General features: G+C 43.3%; 1 protein-coding gene across 3 annotated transcripts in view; it reads right to left on the minus strand.

Moving 5' to 3' along the window:
* Positions 1-18,022, minus strand: part of ANKRD6 (ankyrin repeat domain 6) — a 174,023-nt gene extending 156,001 nt beyond the window's left edge. Inside the window, exon 1 of one of the 3 annotated variants that reach the window (XM_037039350.1) lies at positions 17,646-18,022. The gene's annotated coding sequence lies outside the window, so the exon portion shown is untranslated. The remainder of the gene's footprint in view (positions 1-17,645) is intronic. The other 2 variants (XM_037039354.1, XM_037039352.1) reach the window with 2 other exon arrangements.
* Positions 18,023-20,920: the final 2,898 nt, after the last annotated feature.

The following is a 20,920-nucleotide window of genomic DNA, read 5'->3' on the forward strand; positions in this document are numbered from 1 at the left end:
ACCTGCAACCTTGGTTTATTGGAACAACAATCTAAGCAACTGAGAAACCCAGCCAGGGCAAGAAAATAAATTCCTGTTGTTTAAGCCACCCAGTTTGTTGTGCTTTGTTACGGAAGTCCTGGCAAACTAATGCAAAGAGGAAACCCATAGACTGAAAAAAAAAGAAGCCCTGGCCAGGTAACTCAGTTGGAGCCTTGTCCCAGTGTGCCAGGGTTGTGGGGTCAGTCCCCAGTTGGGGTGCATGCAAGAATCAACCAATGAATCCATGCATATGCAAAGCAACAAATTGATGATTTTCTCTCTGTCTTCCCCCACCCCTCTAAAATCAATAAATAATTTTTTAAAAAGACAAAACATTTGAAGTAACAACACTAAACCATAGGGTCCAAAGACGCACATTTGGTTACAGAACCATTAAAAATGACCAGGGAGTGATTACTATGAAAGAAGAATACAGATGGCCTTTATTTTACATGGCTCTAGCACATACAACTTCAGTTCTCACAGGTTAATTAAATTGTACCCGTCCTCCAACAACACGGTTCAAATCTCATTTACCAACAGTGTATTAATTCTGAGAAACTGCATGAAGTGCAAACCCCATGCACAGCTCTTCATACCACCAATCGCACCATAATTAATAGATGTGCATCATGATCAATGACCAATCATATCACTTCTTTCAAAGTCTGTCAGTGATCGGTCACGCCTCACGCTACTCAGTTCAAACACAGACAACAAACCATGTATTTGTGTTGCCTCCTTGTCTCCCAGTGATAAGCCCACACAATATTTTACCAAAAGGAAAAACTGAAAGAGGACACTGGACAACAAAGAAGAAAGTGCAGCAAAGAAATGAACGGTGATACCAGCTGGAAGGGAACTTTCGATGGAACGGGGTTACCAAAGAGAGAGCTGGCCATGGCACTGCCAACTCTGCTCCCACGTGCAGAAGCCAGATGCGCAACCACAGGAACTGTCATCAGGGAACTTGCCGACATGACAGGACAGTGTCTGACCTGAAAAAGTCGAAGAGATGATGCCGGCAACAACTTCCCATTGGGGGAACTCTCGGAGGCACTTTACAACATTGAGAGCACACAGGATAAATTTCTGGAACTGATCCAAACTTCAAAAGCAGAGACTGCAAACTCATCGAGGCTAGAAAAGACGCTTGTCCTGGATTATAAAGTAGAGATGGGAAGAAGGGGGTGGACGTTGTTCAACCTACTCATGATACGTTTTTACAGAGAAATGAAAGGTTAATCCTCAATGTTGCTAATGGTTTAAATTACAGTCTACTAAAGTTTACTACTTTCTCATTTCCCTATACAATTATAAGAGCAAGAGTTGCTAATGTTTTGATCAAGCGTTTAAAGGTCCCCAAACAATCACGATTTCCCCCAGTGATTATGGAGACAGCCCACCAGGGTTTCAGCACGCACTATTACCTTGGTGGTACCACAGCACCTGCAAAACGAGCACTGCCTGCAGTTACTTCGCAAGGAGGGAGGGAGGCAACAGAGGAAGAGCTTCCTCTGTTGACTGGCAAAGTCCTCCTTCCTGACCATCCTGGCAGTTATAAAGGCAGTGGCCTTATAATAATTTGTTAAGCTAAAAAAATGTTTCTGTGACTCAAATCCATGAGAGCAGGGGACAAGTCAATGAGGGCCCATCTGTGGTCACCTTTCTAAAAGAAAAGGAAGAATAAGCCACAGAAGGAGGAAAGTGATTTGGCAGAGGGCACAAAGGCTGCTGTCAGACATGAAACCAGAGCCCATGCCTTCCTGGCAGCCAGGCCTGCCCTCCTCTCTTTAAAGCCTGCCAGTCTCCCATGAAACAGACTTCCGCGAAGGGCATCTTTATTGTCCATTTCCAAGGGAAGTAACCCAGCTAGGTTTGAATGTGGAGGCGTCCGGGGAGGGTGGGGGGGGTGGGGAGGGAGGCTAGCTACATTACTTAATGCTACTAGGGAGGCCAAAAGAGAGTCACTGACCTTAACATTTTTTTCTTGACCATAAATTTTTCAAATGGAGAGGCTGGGCTTTGCAGAGAACAGTGAAACATTTTGCTTCCGTCATCCCAGGGCAACAATACACTCAGACTTAATGGATGCCATTTATTCTGGGGCCAAGGCAGTGCCACTGTGGACTTACGGTGTGGGAGCAGGTTCCAATCAATACTTGGTCTCTCAGATTTAACACTACAACACAACACTTCCCCCCTCACTTAAATACCCTAATAGCCTCTGGTGTTGCTATTTTTATAGCAACCCATCATGGCTTTTATTTGCTTACTGAATTGGGCAATATGTTTTCTCTCCACTTGATACACAGCTTTCATTAACACTAACAAGTACACCTTATAGAACTGGGAGAGTAACTTCCATCCAAATTAGTTGGCTAGTAAATTCAGAACAAATAGGAAAAGTCTCTTATGATTTATTCTCTTACTCTCAAAGTAAATGTCCCTGACATTTAGGCAATTTCACAAAGCTAGGGAAAGTGGTACCTAAGAAACAATATTTCACATTCTATTTTTAGATGCACAAAACTACAGCCCCTTTTAACACAAGCAGTCAATTCTAAGCATAGTGTTGAGTTTTTGAGTCTTTTAAACACCAAGAGAAGAAGGTAAATTAGTGAATTTAGGATTTACAAAGACAGAAATGCACTGGGCATCACAACTTGTTTTTGGTATATCAAAAACAAGAATAGTTAAGAATAGTAAGAATAGTTATTATTATAAAAATATTATTAAATTATTATTATAAAATATTTGTAGCTACATGTGGTGATGGATGTTAACTAGACTTTGGGTGATGATCATTTCACAATATATATCAAATCAGTATGTTGTACATGTGAAACTAATATAATGTTATATGTCCATTATATCTCAATTAAAAAACACACCATTGAGCGAGGGCCTGCAAAGCAGAGGATCGCGGTTCGATTCCCAGTCAGGGCACATGCCTGGGTTGCAGGCCGGTTCCCTGAAGGCCAACTCCCAGCAGAGGACGCACGAAAGGCAACCATACACTGACGTTTCTCTCCCTCTCTCCTTCCCCTCTAAAGATAAATAAATAAATAAAATATTTAAAAAAACAAACAAACAAACCAAAAAAACACACCAGTAGTCTAAAAAGTGAGTTTTTAAAGATCTAAGCTTCATTTTCTTCAAAATGGCCTTCTCTCAAGGATTTCGCAATAGAAAGAGAAAACATTCTGGTATCTAGAGATAAGTTAGACCTGTTACACATTTCTCAGGGGCAGGGGAGGGATGATTTAGAACTACCATTTCAATAACAATAGCACATGGCTGCTCAGTACCAAACCTTTTGAGAACACGGTGCACGGCAGCATTCCTACCTTTCTGGCAATGGTGGGCTCCTGAAAAGAGGGTATTCTCTGAACTGCAGTAATTCTAATCATACAGAATTAATATAATCATTAAATACCCTGGGTTTAAGGGAACTCACAATTTAAAGGAATTCTTTGATAATCTCATAGGATTTCTGAAATATTTTTGAAGTCAGTTTCCCTAGATGAGTCCCCACAGGAAGGTATCTCATTAGCTGTAAACCCCTCATTGGATCCCACAGGGTTCACTTACATTTCAGAGCACAAAACACCCTGCCTCACGTCACTCAAACATCCAGATTCATGCCAGCAGGGCTGCAGGGATGACAAACGTGTCATCAGCACCTGACCCTCAGCTTGAAAACAGTGCTCTGAGGGGCAGTAACAAAGCCACACTAAGCTTAAGAATTAGGGATCTAGCCCTGGCTGGTGTACCTCAGTGGACTGAGCATGGGCCTGTGAAACAAAAGGTCACCGGTTTGATTCCCAGTCAGGACACATGCCTCGGTTGCAGGCCAGGTCCCAATGGGGGACACAAGAGAGACAACCATATATTGATGTTTCTCTCCCACTCTTTCTCCTTCCTGTCCCATCTCTCTCAAAATAAATAAATAAAATATTTTTTTTAAATATTTTATTCATTTATCTTTAGAGGGGAAGGGAAGGAGAGAGGAAGAGAAACATCAATGTATGGTTGCTTCTTGTGCATCCCCTGCTGGGAACTGGCCCCTGCCAGGAACTGGCCTGCAACCCAGGAATGTGCCCTGACTGGGAATCGAACTGTGATTGTCTGGTTCACAGGCCCGCACTCAATCCACTGAACTACACCAGACAGGGCTTAAATAAAATATTTTAAAAAAGGAATTAGGGATCCAGCCTTCATGTTTTTATTCATTTGTTTTTTGGTTTGGGGGCTTTTAAAAGGGGAGTCTCACTTTTTTCTGTCTTGTTTAAAAACCCAGCAGGTGTCATGGGATTTTGTTGTTATTCATCAGGGGTTTTGAAGCTCTTTACTATGTTTTTGAATAGCAAAGGGAGGAAAACAAAAGCTTCAGTGAGCAAGCCATTCATTAAGTATCCCATAGCCCAGGCAAACACACTCCAGAGATTAAGGAAATTATAACTTAAATAAGCATCCGTTCTTAAAGTATCTATAAAGCACTGGGACTTGCGTTCTTCCTCTCTTGGTAACTCCTTGTTGTTAACGTTTACCTTGATTTTAAAGAGAGCAAACTAGGGCCATATGCTAGTTTTAGCTTTAATAGGCATACTGTACTCCAAAGTAAGCCAGTCACATTTGCTACAGCCCCAGGGCCAACTTTTCTACCATTATTTCCATTTAGAAGCAGAACCACAGATGGCTGTAGGTGGTGAAGTCAGGCAGCAAACAATATGATTTATAGCAGGGGTGTCGAACTCATTTTCACCGGGGGCCACATTGGCCTCTTGGTTGCCTCCAAGGGGCCAAATGTAATTTTAGAACTGTATAAATGTTACTACTCCTTAACTGTTAAGAAGTTGAAATTGCATTCAGCCCTTTGAAGGCAACCGAGAGTCTGATGTGGCCCCCTTTAAAATGAGTTTGACACCCCTGATGTATAGGATAAGCCCACTGGCTAGGTTTCTCTGCACACACTCAGAATGCTGATGATTAACGCCCCCTGCGCTGTGCCCTCATGGTTCCGAGCTCCACTACCAAGTAGGCAAGGCTGCAGTAATGGGTAAGACAAGTCAGCCTATCTAGAATGTCCAGAGACACTATTTCTAGGGACCAAAAGACAAGATGCCACAAGGGTCTGAGTTGCTCAAAGTAAAGGCCACCTGCATCAGAATCTAGGGTGCTTGTTATTAAGCGTGCAGCCCCTATGAAGTCAGAATCCAAGGAGTGGACATGGGAACCTTTGTATTTTCACAGATTCCCCCGATGACTCTTATGCATGAGTTTGAAAAGCATTGGCCTAAGGAAGCTATCTAGATAATCTAGATAGATAGACAGCTAACCAGAAGATAAATTTAGTACTTTGCCTGAAATCCTTTAACTCAAAAAAATCTACTTTATTTTAACTAATTCATTAGGTAGTTTTACTATCCCCAATATAATGGTGAGGTGATTGATTGTCCAGAGAGATTAAGTAGGAGCAGAGTTACCCTCCTACCAAATCACGTGAATTCTAACTCTCCTGAAGGGGTTAGCAAACTTTTTCTGTAAAGGAACAGACAGTAACTGTATCAGGTGTGGTGGGTTCCACGGCCTCTGCAACGACTGCTCAGCTTTGCCAGAACAGCATGACAGCAGCCACAGACAAGTGTGTGCATGAGTGTGGCAGTGTTCTATTAAAACTTTGCTTCAGAAACAGCAGGGACTAGATGTGGCCCATGGCTATAATTTACCATACTGTGGTCTAGTGCCTCTTTAATTCCAACATGGGCACCATGAAACCTAAGTTTTTTTTTAATATTAGGATTTAGCCCTGGCTAGTGTGGCTCAGTGGATTGAGCGCAGGCCTGTGCACCAAAGGGTCACAGGTTTAATTCCCAGGTCAGGGCACATGCCTGGGTCGCCAGCCAGGTCCCCAGTGGGGGGCGTGCAAGAGGCAACCACACATTGATGTTTCTCTCCCTCCCTGTCTCTTTCCCTTCCCCGCTCTCAAAAAATAAATAAAATGTTTAAAAAATAAAAACAAACATTAAAAGATGGTAAACATTAATGATCTGGACCCTTTCCTGAGGTAGCACAGCGCAGCCTCCCCCAGCAGTGGATGAACGAAGCATCACAACAGCCGGCGTGCACTGCTCACGTTGTGGGACCGCAGCTGCGCACTGGGATCTTTCACACGGTCGCTTCTCAGTCCCTCGGTGTGTTCTGTGTGCAGCTGTCCGATGCTGGATGTAGCCAAAGGTGTCCTCCTAGACACAGATTTACCTCAAGCAAATATGATAGATATGTCCAAATCTTTTAACTTTAGCTTTTTTTGAGAGCAAATAAGTAAAAGTGCTACATACATTTTGTGATTGTGCAATACATTCCAAGGAGAAGACTGCTTTTTTTGTTTTTTTGGAGGGGAAGAAAGCTTCACATGCGTATTGCCAGCTGCTTGGGTTAGTTTTAATCTGTTATGATAACATTTATGAAGCCAATGAGACATGCATATTCCTGTTCTCTGCTAATGTTCCTCTGTTACATCCTTCTCAAAGGCAAAATTCTCTACATGGTTGGATGACTCTGAGTAGATTAAATATGTTTCATTCACTCCCCAACAAATATGAGCCTAGATGGCTTAATCCCATTTTAATTTTTTTACAGAGCATTTATGATACAGTTGTTTCCAGTCTAGAGACCTCAGCCCACACCTTAAACTGCAAAGACAAAATTTTATATACAGATGTTTTGAAAGTGAAAAATAAATTATTTAAGGGGAGCTATACTTAACTGACCAGTAAAAAGACTTTGCACACTGGTATAAAAGATAGCTCCATATCCACCAAGGATTTCTGTTCTCCTTCCAAAGTAAATGACAGCTGCTCAGAAGCAGCTGTCCAGCCAGGGACTCCATTTCCCAGCCTCCTCCCATGGAGACTGGGCTATGAATTGGTTCTGGAGTCTACACAGAAGTGGTGGAGGTAGTTGGTTAATCTGGTTTGCCTCTTCCGTAATCTGTTCCTCCTTGTAACACTCACTAGAGACTAAATGTGGAAGGCTGTGGCATCACAAGAAGGAAGGAGCATCTTTTATTCCTCAGTCACCCAAAGACGAGCTAAAGGAGGGGCTACCCAACCAGGAATAACAGAGGTATGAGCTAGAAATAAATTTTTTTAATTTTATATATTTATCTTTAGAGGGGAAGGGAAGAAGAGAAGGAGAGAAACATCAATGTATGGTTGCCTTTCGTGCGTCCCCTGCTGGGAGTTGGCCTGCAACCCAGGCATGTGCCCTGACTGGGAATCGAACCGTGATCGTGTGGTTCGCAGGCCCGCGCTCAATCCACTGAGCTATACCAGCTAAAGCATAGAAATAAATTTTTACTAGATTATGCCACTGAGATTTGGAGATGTTTGTTACAGCAGTTAGCCAACCTTAACAGAATATATCCGAGTTGACTAAAAGAATGAAATCATGATTTATTGAAGGGTTTCTAAGCTGAATACAAATATTGAGAAGCCATATGTATAAAAAAGCAAGATTATAATTTTTACCATTCATGCAATTTATTTATATGAGTTAAAAACTGGTCTGAGTGACTAGAGAGTCCTATTTATTAAATAAATTCTGATATTTAACATATTTTATAACAACAAAACAATACAACAGCTCTCCTAATTCACTGGATACTACACAAGGCAGAATGCACTGTATATTTATAATAAATACATTTAAAACATAAAGCGAAGCCCTGGAATGGCTGGTGTGGCTCAGTGGATTAAGCACTGGACTAAGAAGCAGAGGGTCACTGGTTCAATTCCCAGTCAGGCACATGCCTGGGTTGTAGGCCAGGTCCCCAGTAAGGGGGCAAGTGAGAGGCAACTACACATTGATGTTTCTCATCCTCTCTTTCTCCCTCCCTTCCCCTCTCTAAAAATAAATAAATAAAATATTTTTTGAAAACCAGAAGACAGTCCGAAAACTAAATTTGCGGTCTCCAAGGCAGAATATACTAAACTTCAGTCATTGGGTGCCACTTAATGAGTTTTTCCACAGCTATGTACCTCCAGTATTATTTTCTTCCCACTTTTTTGGAGCTTAAGGAGGGCAGGGAGAGACATGGCAGTTGTGAGGTGGAGTCCCACACACAGAGACCTTTGTTCCCTATCTGCCCTACTGGGGCCTCCAAGACAGTTTACTCTGGGCCCTTCTGGTTCTTGAGGGTCTTGGAGTTTGTAGGATACAGGTGAATGGCAGGAGGGTCTGAGGGAAAAGAACCGTTCAGGCTTATCCCAAGTTTGAGTGGAAAGGGCCTCTGGAGGTTGATGAGGGAAGGATACACCAGAGAACTAACTGAAAGAGGCTGAGACACTCAAAGAAAGGAGCTTATTATGGGGCGGACAGAGCTCTACAAACAGTATTTTCTTGTAATGCTAACTATTTTGGGGTTAAGGAAACATTTGAGAATCTGATGAGAGCTATGGAATGTTTCCTCTGAATATATATATGAGCATTCACTTAAATACTTACAACCTAAATTTAGGGACCTATTTGAGCATCTGTAGCCCACCACTGAAACCCAAACTAAGAATTCCGAAGGGCGAAGGGAGGGAGCAAAGAAGGAAAAAAAGAGAAAAACTCATAGACACAGACAATAGTGGGGTGACTATGGGGGTGTAGGTGGGGAGGAAGTAGAAGAGGGTGTAGGGGAGATAAATGGTGATAGAAAAATAAAAAATATAAATTAAAAGAATTTTTCTCATCTACTAAGAAGATGAAAACAAAGAATTCCAATTTTTAGTTGGAGATTTAATAGCTACACCTCAGGTTGTTACAGGAACCCACTACTAAATAATGCAGATACTTCCCTACACAACAGATGATAGAGCTACTTTTTCCATCTCTTCTCCTGTGACTAGGGATGAGGAGGAGGAGGAGGGAGAGTGAGGCACTAATATCACTCCCCGGCTTTCCTGGCCATCTTGCACTGACCTTAAACTCTGTGCCTTCGTCCAGTCTAGCAGTGGGGCACCATCAATGGATTTTTTTTAGCTTTTTAAAACTCTGTTTCATATTAGTAGTAATCTCATATAGAAGATGCCAAAATAGTACACGAACCACAAAGACACTGTGCTAAGTGAAATAAGCCCGTCACAAAGGATAAATATTGTACGATTGCACTTACGGGAGGTATCTAGTCACCAAACTGACAAAGTAGAATCGGGGTTCCCAGGGGCTGGGGCAGGACATGGTTTGGGGAGTCACTCCTCAGGGGGTGTGTAGGGACAGTTTGGGAAGATGAAACGCTCCAGAGATGGTTGGTGCTGATGGCCCTACAAAAATGTGAATGTAAGTAATGCCGCTGACCTGCATACAGAAAAATGATTAGAGTGGTAGATTTTGATATATACATTTTATTGCAATGAAAAATAATTCAGAGACCCTGGCTATATAGCTCAGCTGGTTAGAGTATTGTCCCAACAAGCCAAGGTCTCAAGGCCAGGGCACATACAAGAATCAACCAATGAATGCATCAGTAAGTGGAACAACAAATCAATGTTTCTCTTTTTCTCTAAAATCAATCAATAAAAATTTTTTAAAAGTAGTACAGACAGTTCCCATGTTCCCTGTCTCCCAACAATAATATCTTACATAACCACAGTATAATTATCAGAACAAGTAAATGGCATTGGTATATTAACTAAACTATAGACCTTATTTGGATTTTACTTTTTCTATGTGCTCACTGTACGTGTGTGTGTGAGTTCTCTGTATTTTATCACATATGTAGATTTGTGTAACCACCACCACAATCACTGCACAGAACTGTTTCAAACCCCCATTTCACAGATTAGGAAACTGAGGCATAAATTTTTACAACCAAGTTGTCAAAAAGCTTTACAGCCAACAGGTGGCAGAGCCAGGCATCAGACCCGGTAAGATCAGCTCTGAAGCCCATGCCTCTTAACAAAAGGCAGCTAAAAGTACTTAGAGGGCCTATCTGGGATACTCAGGTGTGTCCAATGTACCACTCAAGAAGTCTGCTCTCTGATCCTCGGATATTTTATACTACATATGGCCTAAAATAAAATAGAATACAGTGCATCACAGCATTCTACCTAAATAGGTCAAATTCAGATTTTCATTCTGGGACTTTATAGTTAGTTCACTTAGCATTTTCTAGCTAAAAAATAAGTTGTATTGCCCTGACTGGTGTGGCTAAGTGGACTGAGTGCTAGATTGCAGCAAACCAAAAGGTCACGGGTTCGATTCCCAGTCAGGGCACATGCCTGGGTTGCAGGCCAGGTCCCCAGTAGGGGGGAACACAAGAGGCAACCAATGGATGTACCTCTTGCACATCAATGTTTCTCTTCCTCTCTTTCTCTCTCCCTTCCCCTTTTTCTAAAAATAAATAAGTAAAATCTTTTTTTAAATAATTTTTTTACCCATTTTCCTGCCAGCACTTTCCCCTGACCCACCCACCTACTCCCACCTCCCTAAAAGATAAATGTGAATACTGGCATGAGACATGTTATCCCTGACAAAGAAAGAAAAATAACTTTTAGTTTTGTGAAAAATCTGTACTGAAATTTTCCAAGTTTATTGCTCACGATTTGTTTTATCTTTATCCTTAATAATAAATTCAAGTCACCATCATATAAATATGATAAAAAGTTCACCTCATGTCACTAAATTTTTACTTCTCATTAAGCAGATATTTTAGTAATATCTCCTAAATAATCTCACTATGGGAACAAAGTATTTTTAAAAATACATTTGACTAAGACTAAATTTTCTTCTGTAATTTCAGAAGCTTTTTACCTGATTTATTTATTATTCAGATTATAAAGTTAATATAATGAGTTCACTGCAAGAAGCCTGTAAAATCTCCATTATGGTACAGAGGGGCAAAAAACCTAATAGTCCCAAACTCAACACCCAGCAGCAATTTCCTTGTATATCAGATTCCCGTGGGACTTCCCTGGAGTTAGACTGCAATGCAGAGATTTTTTAAAACTGAAAACTCTAGTTCACTCAAGAGTATACATTTTCTGACACTGGACTCCAGTTATAGAATAAAATGGTCCTTTGGGTTTATATTCTGAAATGCGAGTACACAGCCACACGGTCTTAAAGGACACCGCATAGTGAGCTACTGATGTGAACACCAGTCTAGCAGTGGGGCATGTGAACACCAGTCTGGACGTGGTGTGAACACCACGAGGAAATCATCGGGTTGCACACATCAGGTCAGCACTCTCATGAGCTCCTGCTGGCCCACAAGCCATTGGGTTGATGGGGGGTACTTCTCTCCAGGACTGTGGAAGAACAAAAGTATCGCCTGTACACTGTATGTATAATTTTACAAAACTGTACACTTTTAAAAGAAATATTTTGGTCTGGTCCCCTTACTTAGTAAAAACTGAGGCTCTGAGAAATCGTCTAGAACTCCACGCTGAGGTGGTGGCCAGGACTAGGCCAAGTTTCCCGGCGTCCACCCAGGGCCTTCTGTCCCACACAGGCCCACATCTCCCTCTCTGGCTGGTCCAACCTGACCTGTCCCAGGTCATGGACAGCAGGGTTCCGACAGCTAATGTGGAGAAGCTCACACTCTCTAGACAACTAAGTTCTTTAATTCATCTTTTCTCTCCAGCCTATCTGTAAGGAAAATCAACCTTATTCTTTTTTGTTTCTATTCATTTTAGAAACATTTCTCAAAGCACCTGCCCTTTACAAAACAAATGCAAACACAACGAGGCCTCTTGTTTGCCTATTAAATTCGTGAACTTCAAGTTACTCTACTCTCGCTCACTATGTGCAAATCTCCACTAAGTTCACTTTTTTTTTTACTGCCATGGACGGAAAGATTTCCTACAACCTCCATTCTTGAACTGAGGCCAAATCAGTGATGCAGAAACCAAATCCATTCAGCTGCCAATCAACTCCTAAATTTAAATTAAACGTTTTCATCCTTACACATGCTTTCCCAGTTTTATATGAAAATACTGAGTCAAGCATTTCCCAAAGTACGTTGTGTCTAAACTATCACATTCTAATAGGTAAATGGATGTTCAAACTTTGTCAATTTTTTAGGTAAAAGGGTAGCAGACAAAAAGGGGGAAATAATTCATTCTAATGCACATTTTATTATCTACAATGTAGTTTTCTACTTTTTACCCCAAACCCATAAGATGTTGAAAATTAGATACAATCAGTGTAAACCACAGAAAGATTTGAAATTCTTATTTTTTTTAAAAAGAGCAATATATTAAATGAAAATAATGTTGATAATTTATCTTTGGGCATCAAATGGAAAAAAGGAAACAATTTGTTAACACGAATCACATAGTTTCTCTGTCCCACACAAATATTCAATTTTCATAGAGGAAAAAAAACCAACATTAGGAACTAAAACAAACAGATAAAATTGTATCCACCCATATTTATTTCAACTTGGAAGCAACACCTGTGGTTCTGTACAGGTTTCCCAAACTTCAATGACAGAAGAAAGCCAGAACAGAAAGCAACAACTACACCAGGAAAACGTCAGGACTGAGTGGATTCTCACAAATTGTTCAAGTATCACTAGGTCCTAGCTGGGCTTGGGGTCCGGACAAAGAAAGAAAGGGTACATATTTTCTAAAAGGCACCACGACAGCCATCTGCAACACTGTTATTCAAGTTGGCCTTTCTTTGGAGGGTTAACAAGTACCACCTATTGACAGGAAATATCATGTGACACTCTGCTGTTTAACAGAACTGTTTCATCCGCAAAGATCACCCGCCTCTCTATGCTGTAAGAATATGCACATATTAAATCCTACTCAAAACACTTGCAGGCCTGTAACCCATGTCCAAACTTCCCAAGACAGAAAACAAAGTGCCTTCGTCCTGAAATCAGAAGTCCGCGGGCCAGGGTCAGGCCTTCTCAGCCACCAGTTATGGCCTCCCCCCAAACCAGCCCGAGTATCAGCAAGTGAAAGTGAGCACCGCAACAATGGCGTGAAAAGTCAGCAAGTGCCACAGCACTACATCAGAGTTCGCTGTTTGAAAAATGAGACATCATTTTATAATGTGAACTAAGGCACAGCACTGGCCCTTCTCAGATAGGTACAATGATGTATACCTAATACTGGACATTCATTTAGTGCTATTTAACCATCATAAAAAAGCTACCATTTCTTGAAATTGAGACTGTTACAGTGCAGGCCCTTTAAAGATGCTTTCATGTACATTATCTAATTTATTCCTCTTAACAACCCGACAGGGAGACATCAGCCATTCCATTTTCTATAGGTGAGAAAATCAACACTTGGCACATGGACACAGAGGTTTACCCTGGGGCTATTTCAAGCAGCCCTTTTCCTTAACACCTGCTCTCTCCCCAGAAGGGGGTTTCACCTCAGACCAACAATTCCCAAACCATACACCAGTTCTCTGGGCGCTGCAGCAACTTAGGCTCCTAAAACATTTCAAGAGAAATATACATAGTACATTTAACACGGCGGGCACTGCTGAACTTAAAGACGGGAAGGAGTTCACAGTCTCCACACTAGATCCCACGACTTCCCCATCAACGGCAGCGTATCTTCGCGGAGTTTGGGTTTTCTGTGGTTGCTGTAGTAAAAAGCAAGCGCTGCAGAAAAACGAACACAGGCCAGGAAGTGAGAGCAGTCGTATCCGATCTGGTCCCAAGATTTGAGAAATAGTGCAGACACTCATATCCTGTTGGTAATTGTGGTTGTTTAAGAATGAGATTAAAAATATTTTTCTTTCAGTTACGTGTATTATTTTCTCAAACACCTTCTACATTGTTTGGACACAAATACTTATTACGTGGTTTGAACCTAACTATTACTTATACTAAGGCAATGAAAACACTACTGAGATACTATGGGCACCATGAACCAAATTAGGAATCTCTGCTTCAACTTAAAACAAAGTCCATAACACAAACATCATAATCAGGAAAAGAAGAATTTAGGTTAAAACCATTTTTAAAGTTCACTCTCACTCAGCTTAATCTTTCCAATCCCATACAATGTCCCCTGGATAATTTGTATTTTTCAAAAAACTTCTAAAACACATGCACGAAAATTACTGTTTTTTCTAATTCTTAGGTACTCAAGCAAAGCTTTTAAAATTACAGCCTCCAAGCTATGTTGGAGGAGACTGGGCCTCCTCTCTGCAGACAGAACACACCCACCTATGCCAAGGAATGGGGGGAGGGGGGGCTTGGGAGAGAGACTCTCCTGTCAGCTTTTTTTGTGGTTTGCATCTCACTCTTAATGTATTGCTTTTAAGTTCTATAAGACTGCACTGTGTAAATTCTTGTTTGGAAACTTCCCTCCCCCACAGTTTTTTGCATGTCGATGGATGATGGTTAGAACAAACTCAACAGAAATCCCCACTTTCAGGTGTTTCAAATTTGGGGTGCTGTGAAGAAGCAAACTTGACTCAGTGCAAACAGCTCAACTGTGATATAGCACAGCTGTGAGCTCAATCATGCTATTTCAATGATAAAATGGAACTGCTGTGGGACAGCACAGCTATGAGGGGGGCCTGGGGCGAGGCCCCTCTCTCTGGCTAGACAGCTCCGCCCTGCTATGCTGAGATGTCTTCCATGTTTCCGCTTCAGCGTCAGCTCAGTTCAATGGCAGTGTTCAGTCTTAAATGGAAAGGGATAGTGCACACTGAGCCAGAGGGGAGCTAACTTGTATAGAAGGAAGTCCCCTCCCTGGTGACCTGATTGAGCCATCCTCATGCAAACAAGCGCTCCTAATCCTCACAGTTTTATTGGGCCAAAAAAAGCACTGTTCTAGTTGGTCAAAATAGAACGTCTCTGATTGGTCAATGAAGATGCTACAACTCTGATTGGACTGGCAAAGCCTCAGTCCTGTTGGTTGAAATAGAATTCCAAGAACTCCTTTATAAGCGTTGCCTCCTAAGGCAGGAATACAGTGCAGGCAGGCAGCTCCATGCAGGAGGCAGCAGTTTAGTGCAGGCTTCTCCCTGAAGTATGGCTTTGTGTGAGAACCACTGTTTAAGAATGGCTGCTGGGCTCTGTTTTTAAATTTGAGACCAGTTAGCTGCCAGGAGTCCTTGGTAGTTATTTTCTTTCTTGGGGTCAACACGTAACAGATATTAAATGTGAAAAGCAATGAGAAAGTTTACACAAATCCAGATTAGCGGTTCCTTAGAGTGAGAAGTGAGTGGATGTATTGGGGAGGGGTGAAGGGGGCTCCAAGGACCTGGGGATGCTCCAGTACTGCAGGTGGGTGATGGGTACTTGGGTGTGTGTTCTGCTCTTATTCTCTAAGTTGTACCTCTAAATTTTATACTTTCTGAATGCACAAGCCTGTCCTGAAAAAGTCTAGCCATTGTTAATATAATGAGAATGGTTTGTGTGGCCTCCACGTAACCTGACTGCCAAGGACAGTGGACTGGAATGCAAATGCATGAACAGTGATGCCTTCACTGTACTAGTCAGTGGGGGCGGTAGACACAGTTGAGTGAGCATGTGTACTGTGTGGCTGTCACATTGTAAATGAGTAGAGCAATGAATCTGCATCAAATGTTGCATTAAGTTTGAACATTCCTCTGTGAGACTATTCAGATGATTCAGAAGGCACAGCTATGGGTAACTGGTGATTGGCAGCTTCATCACAATGTGCCCTCTCATGTATCATGTCTCATGCAGAGTTTTTTGACGAAACATCAAATCACCCAGGTGACTCACGCCCCCCCACAGCCCAGATTTGGTGCCCCTCGACTTCTGGCTTTTCCTAAAACTAAAATCACCTTTGAAAAGGAAGAGATTTCAGAACATCAGTGAGATTCAGGAAAATATGACAGGGCAGCTGACGCAGAATGGAACTGTGTAAGGTCCTAAGGTGCCTAATTGGAAGGGGACTGAGGCACCATTGTCCTATGTACAATGTTTCTTGTATTTTGTATCTTCAATAAGTGTCTCTATGTTTTACATCACATGGCTGGATATGTTCTGGACAGACCTTGGATATTCCACAGTGGCAGCACCAGAATTCCCATGCAGGAGGGCCTTGGAAGCTGGAGTGTGTCTTACCTCTAAGCTGAGTTTACTCAAAACCCCTCTGCCTTTACTTGAGTATATGCTTATCTGGACAGGCTCTGGAGAGGTTGATGAGTTTAGGTGGAAAGCTGTGGTTACTTTTGGGTGCCACTAACCACAAACAAGGAGTTAACAAATTTGCATTTCATTATCACTCTTGATTTATATTTCTCAAACAATATACAACTAGCTTTTTTGGTCTCTTTGGTCTCATTCCTCTTCAATTTCTTCTACTCTCTTCCCCATTTAAGACCCTGAGGATTGAAAACTCTTCTGATTTTCACTTACTTAAAAAAAAAGACAACAACTCCTGCTAGAAATGATAGAAGCTAAACGATAGCTAAGCTATACTTCTAAATGATAGAAGTATAGTTGCACCTCCTAAGGGTAAGAAAATAGGTTGTTATTGCTCTTAAAGTTGGGAGACCTTCCCTCAGGGGCAATCAGTACAGTGTGGGACCATGGTGGACCCAGGTGTGCCTGTCTTCATTGCCCAAGTTCTTCCCACTAACATTACCTAAACATGAATGAGTATCATCATCCAACTGGTTCAAAGAAAGGATGCCAAACATTAAAGAGCACTACGCAAGCATTTTACTTGCATCATTTCACTTCCACAACAATACTACGCACAATACACCCAATGTACAGTTCTAAAACCTAGGGTTCAAATAGGCAGGTTTTCCCAAGTCACACAGAGAACAAGTGTCGGCCTCGAGATTCTATCTCGAGCCCCAATGGGGATCTCTTAAGCACTGCTTGAATCCCCTCACTGAGCCTCAGGGAAAAGGTCCCTGACCGGCTTTATTAAAGTGAAGCCCCTCTCCTTCCCCTTCCACCCCACAATCTACCGGAAGCACCACTGAAATTCCCAAAACATGAATTGGTAAGCCTGCATCTGAACTCAAACCAAACAACGTGATAATTTCCTCGGCCGGGAGACGCCACTTGCTAACTCTACAAAGTTTAATCACAGAACGGGTCTTTCTGGGACAGGACAGCAGCCCCCAACCTCCAGCGCCCGCACCCCTTAGTGAAAGACAGGGAGGCAGAGTGGAGCCCGGAGCCCGGTCACCCAGAGGCCGGCCCCAAGGCCCGGGGACAGCAGGGAGCGCCAGGCAACGAGAGGTGACCCTCCTTTGCAAGGGGACTTTGCGCCTGCAAACAGCATCTGGGAACAACACCCGGCGACCCCCGAAACTCCACCACCACGACCACTTTCTTCAAACTCTTTGAACTCATTGGAGGGAAAGCAGGAGGACGAGCAAAGACGAGAAAGTCCTCTGTCCCGGCCCCCCTCCCCCGGAGTTCTATATTCTAGGGAGGTAGAGGGTAACCAAAGCAAAGCGATAAGGGGAAGTGGCCCAGGAAGACCCCTCCGGCCCTGGCTTTCCGGAGGCCGCGGGAAAGAGACAAGGCGCTCCAGAGTCTAATCCCCAAGCAGACAGCGATCTGGGACGCCGCAGGCGCAGCGCTCCCAGCCCGGACCTCATCCTCCCCAGATCAGAGGTCCCCGGGAGTGGGGGGCGCTGGCTCTCAGACCGCACTGTACCTTTTTCTCCCGCTGGACGTCCCCGCTGCAGGAACGGATGCTGGGGACAGGGCTGGGGTGAAAGCAGAAATGGGGATGGGCTCCCGCGGGCTCCTGCTGGCTCCTGCTGGCTCCCGTGGCCCCTGGGCCTCGGCGCCGCCCAGCGCCGCTGCGCCTCCAGCCGCCGCTCTCCAGGCTGCGCTCCCCGCTCGCTCAAGTTACCTGTGGCCGAGCCTGCCGCCCGCCCGCAGGGCCCTCCTCCCCGCCTTGCCATGCCAAGCCGCAGCTCCTAAACTGGGGCCGCAGCGCCCCGCAGCGGCCTGTGGGGCACGGTGGGGCCGGGGGAGGTGGGGGTCCCAAGGCCCTGGTCAGAGGCCCATTCCAATCTGGGGCCCCCCCGCCCCTTTCGCGCTGGCCACCAGCTGCCCGGAGAGGTCACCTTTGCAGAGTGGGAAGAAGGGGGGCTGCAGTGGGGCGGGGTTTTCCGGGCAGGGGTTGCCAGGAGGTTTATTAGAGGAAAATGGGAATTGGAAGGAAAAACCATCCCTCAGCCCCTGGCCAAGTGGATATTTTAATGTACCCATTGCTCACTTAACTGTGGATGCTCACTGGAAGTAAACCACAATGCTGAATGATCCAGAGAACTGAAGAGGGAAGAAGACAACTGTATACCACACAACTTGATGGAACCATGCATATGAAACCGGCAAAATCTGTGGGCCTTCCTGTCTCCTATATACCAAGTGCACCTGACAAACCATTAACTCCTTCTCTTTTTGTCTGTTTTTCAGTTACTTCTTCAGTGTCTAGAAGAGTTCATCATCCAACTGGTTCAAAGAAAGGATGCCAAACATTAAAGAGCACTACGCAAGCATTTTACTTGCATCATTTCACTTCCACAACAATACTACGCACAATAAACCCAATGTACAGTTCTAAAACCTAAGGTTCAAATAGGCAGGTGAGCACTCAATAAATTATTATTGAGTGAATATATGAATGAACGGGACCTCATTCAGCCTTTTTCAAGAAGCAGGGCTGGTTATCTGCTCTGCAAACACAGAGCTGGCACCCTAGAGTGGAGTTTCAGTCTTATCTGAGGTTTGGGGCAAGCTTATTTTGAACCTTATTTTTCTTATCCCCTCTGAAATAGGCCTGGTTTTCAGGGGGAAAGAACCATGATGATCTCCTCCTTTTTCTTAAGATATTTGTCTCCCTCTCCTTCAGGGAGCATTAGGCAGAGGAAATAAAAAAGAAAAAAAAACCCTTCCCATGTCATACCAGGGAAGGTTAAGTGCTTCCGAACTCCCCTCAGAGGATGTCTCTGGTCGGAGCTGCAGGTTTCCTTGGAAGAGTGTGGAACCTCTCTTTTGAGTGTCCTAAGATTTGTTTCCCCATCTCTGTCACACCCCCATCTACAGCTATTAGGAAAAGACATTTTACACACACACACACACACACACACACACACACACACACACCCGCCTATTAGTACCTCTGAATCTCTCTGCAGCCAGGCCTCCATGGAGTTCTATGTGAAACCCTGAAGTCAAGACATGTATGCATGATCTTTCAGTCAGATCATTTCTTGTTATCCTTTTTCCATATTAGTCTTTCTACTCAGTCCCCTAAATAAACTTCCAAAGACCCAGAGTTCTCTATTTCTGTGGGAGGCCTTTATAACATCATCATAAAGTCACAATGAGATGAAGTTTTAAGTTACATTTATGGGCAGTCAGAGCAATCACTCATTAATTCTGCTGAAAGGAACAGAATGCTGAAGCCAGCCTGTAAGATATGTGAGTGCTCCTGGGAGCAGACTGGCCTGCATTTGTTCCCAGACTTTGATGAATGAGGATTCCTGGCAGGGGGACCTCATGAGTGCCAAGGCAAGCAGTGCGTGAGAGCTGCTTGGAGATCTTGCTTACTTATCTCCAAGTGGGCACACAGTTTCTGGGCAACTAATGAAAGGAGACTCCTAAACCTCCCTCTATGTGAGAAGGGCTCCCCGCCTGCCGTTCCCTCTCCTCGGCTCAATCGCAGGCGGCCTCATAAATCCACCTCACCAGCCACTCCTTTGGCCTCACGAGAAAGAAATCTGCTCTGCCAATAACTTTAACTGCTCTGAGAGAATACGAGCTCCTCCAATTTCCAGCAACATTTCTTTAATAAGTTGACTGTGCTAGCTGTCTTTCACACTGGTAGCTTCAGATCGTCCTTCAGCCCCCCCATCCTGACTTCTGTCCCTGACACTCCCTAACACTGCCCTTGCTAAGGCTTCCACTCAAGAAATCTTCCACGCGCCCTTCCATGACCATATTCTCCTCCTCCGGGGGAAACCACTATCCTGAACTTTGTGGTAGTAATTTTATCATGGATAAATTTAGTAGCCTTAAACATGGCATGGTTGAGTTTTGCCTGGTTTTGAGCTTTTTGTAAATGGAATCATTCTATGTGACTCCTAGGCAACTTGCCTTTTTTCACTCAGCATTCTGTTTCTGAGATTCAGCTTTTCATTTTCTCTGTTATACAATATTTCATTGTGGGAAGATGCCACAATTTTTCCAGTCTACTTTTGGACATTGGTTTGGCTCCAGTTTTTTTGGAAAAAAAATCCCCCCCCCAAATTTTGCTATTGCAAAAATGTTGCTATAGATATTCTTAAATATTTCTCCTGATGCATGCGTGCAAGAGTTTTTACGAATATGTATGTACAAGTGAAGTTGTTGGGTCTCGAGGTATGCATGTGTTCAAGGTATGCAAGGTATGCATTTGCCTTTTAGGCAAATTGTTTTCTAAGCTGGTTACACCAATTTCCATCCCCATCAGCAGTGTAGGCAAGGCCCCTTGCTCCACATCTTCACCAGTGCTTGGTTTTTCTTGTATGTGGGGATGTGAAATAGTTTCACACTGTGGTTGTGATTGTATTTCCCCACTCACCAGTGTGATCAAGCATTTTTAACATTCAGTAACTATTCTTATTTTCTTTTTTTTACCCCGTTTTATGTGTTTTGAGAAATCTTTCCTGACCCTGAAGATGTAAAAATATTTTTCTTTCTTTTTTAAATATTTTATTTATTTATTGTTAAATAGAGGGGAAGGGAAGGAGAGAGAGTGGGAGAGAAACATCAATGTGTGGTTGCCTCTCATGTGTTCCTTGCTGGGAACTGGCCTGCAACCCAGTCATGTGCCCTGACTGGGAATCAAACCGTGGTTGTTTGGTTCACAGGCCCGTGAACTGAGCTACACCAGCCAGGGCTAAGAATATTGTTCAATATTCTTTTCTAAAAGTTTAA

This window comes from Sturnira hondurensis, unplaced genomic scaffold (genome assembly GCF_014824575.4).
Source record: "Sturnira hondurensis isolate 20B ecotype Veracruz unplaced genomic scaffold, ASM1482457v3 Scaffold0025370, whole genome shotgun sequence".
Taxonomy (NCBI): Eukaryota; Metazoa; Chordata; class Mammalia; order Chiroptera; family Phyllostomidae; genus Sturnira; species Sturnira hondurensis.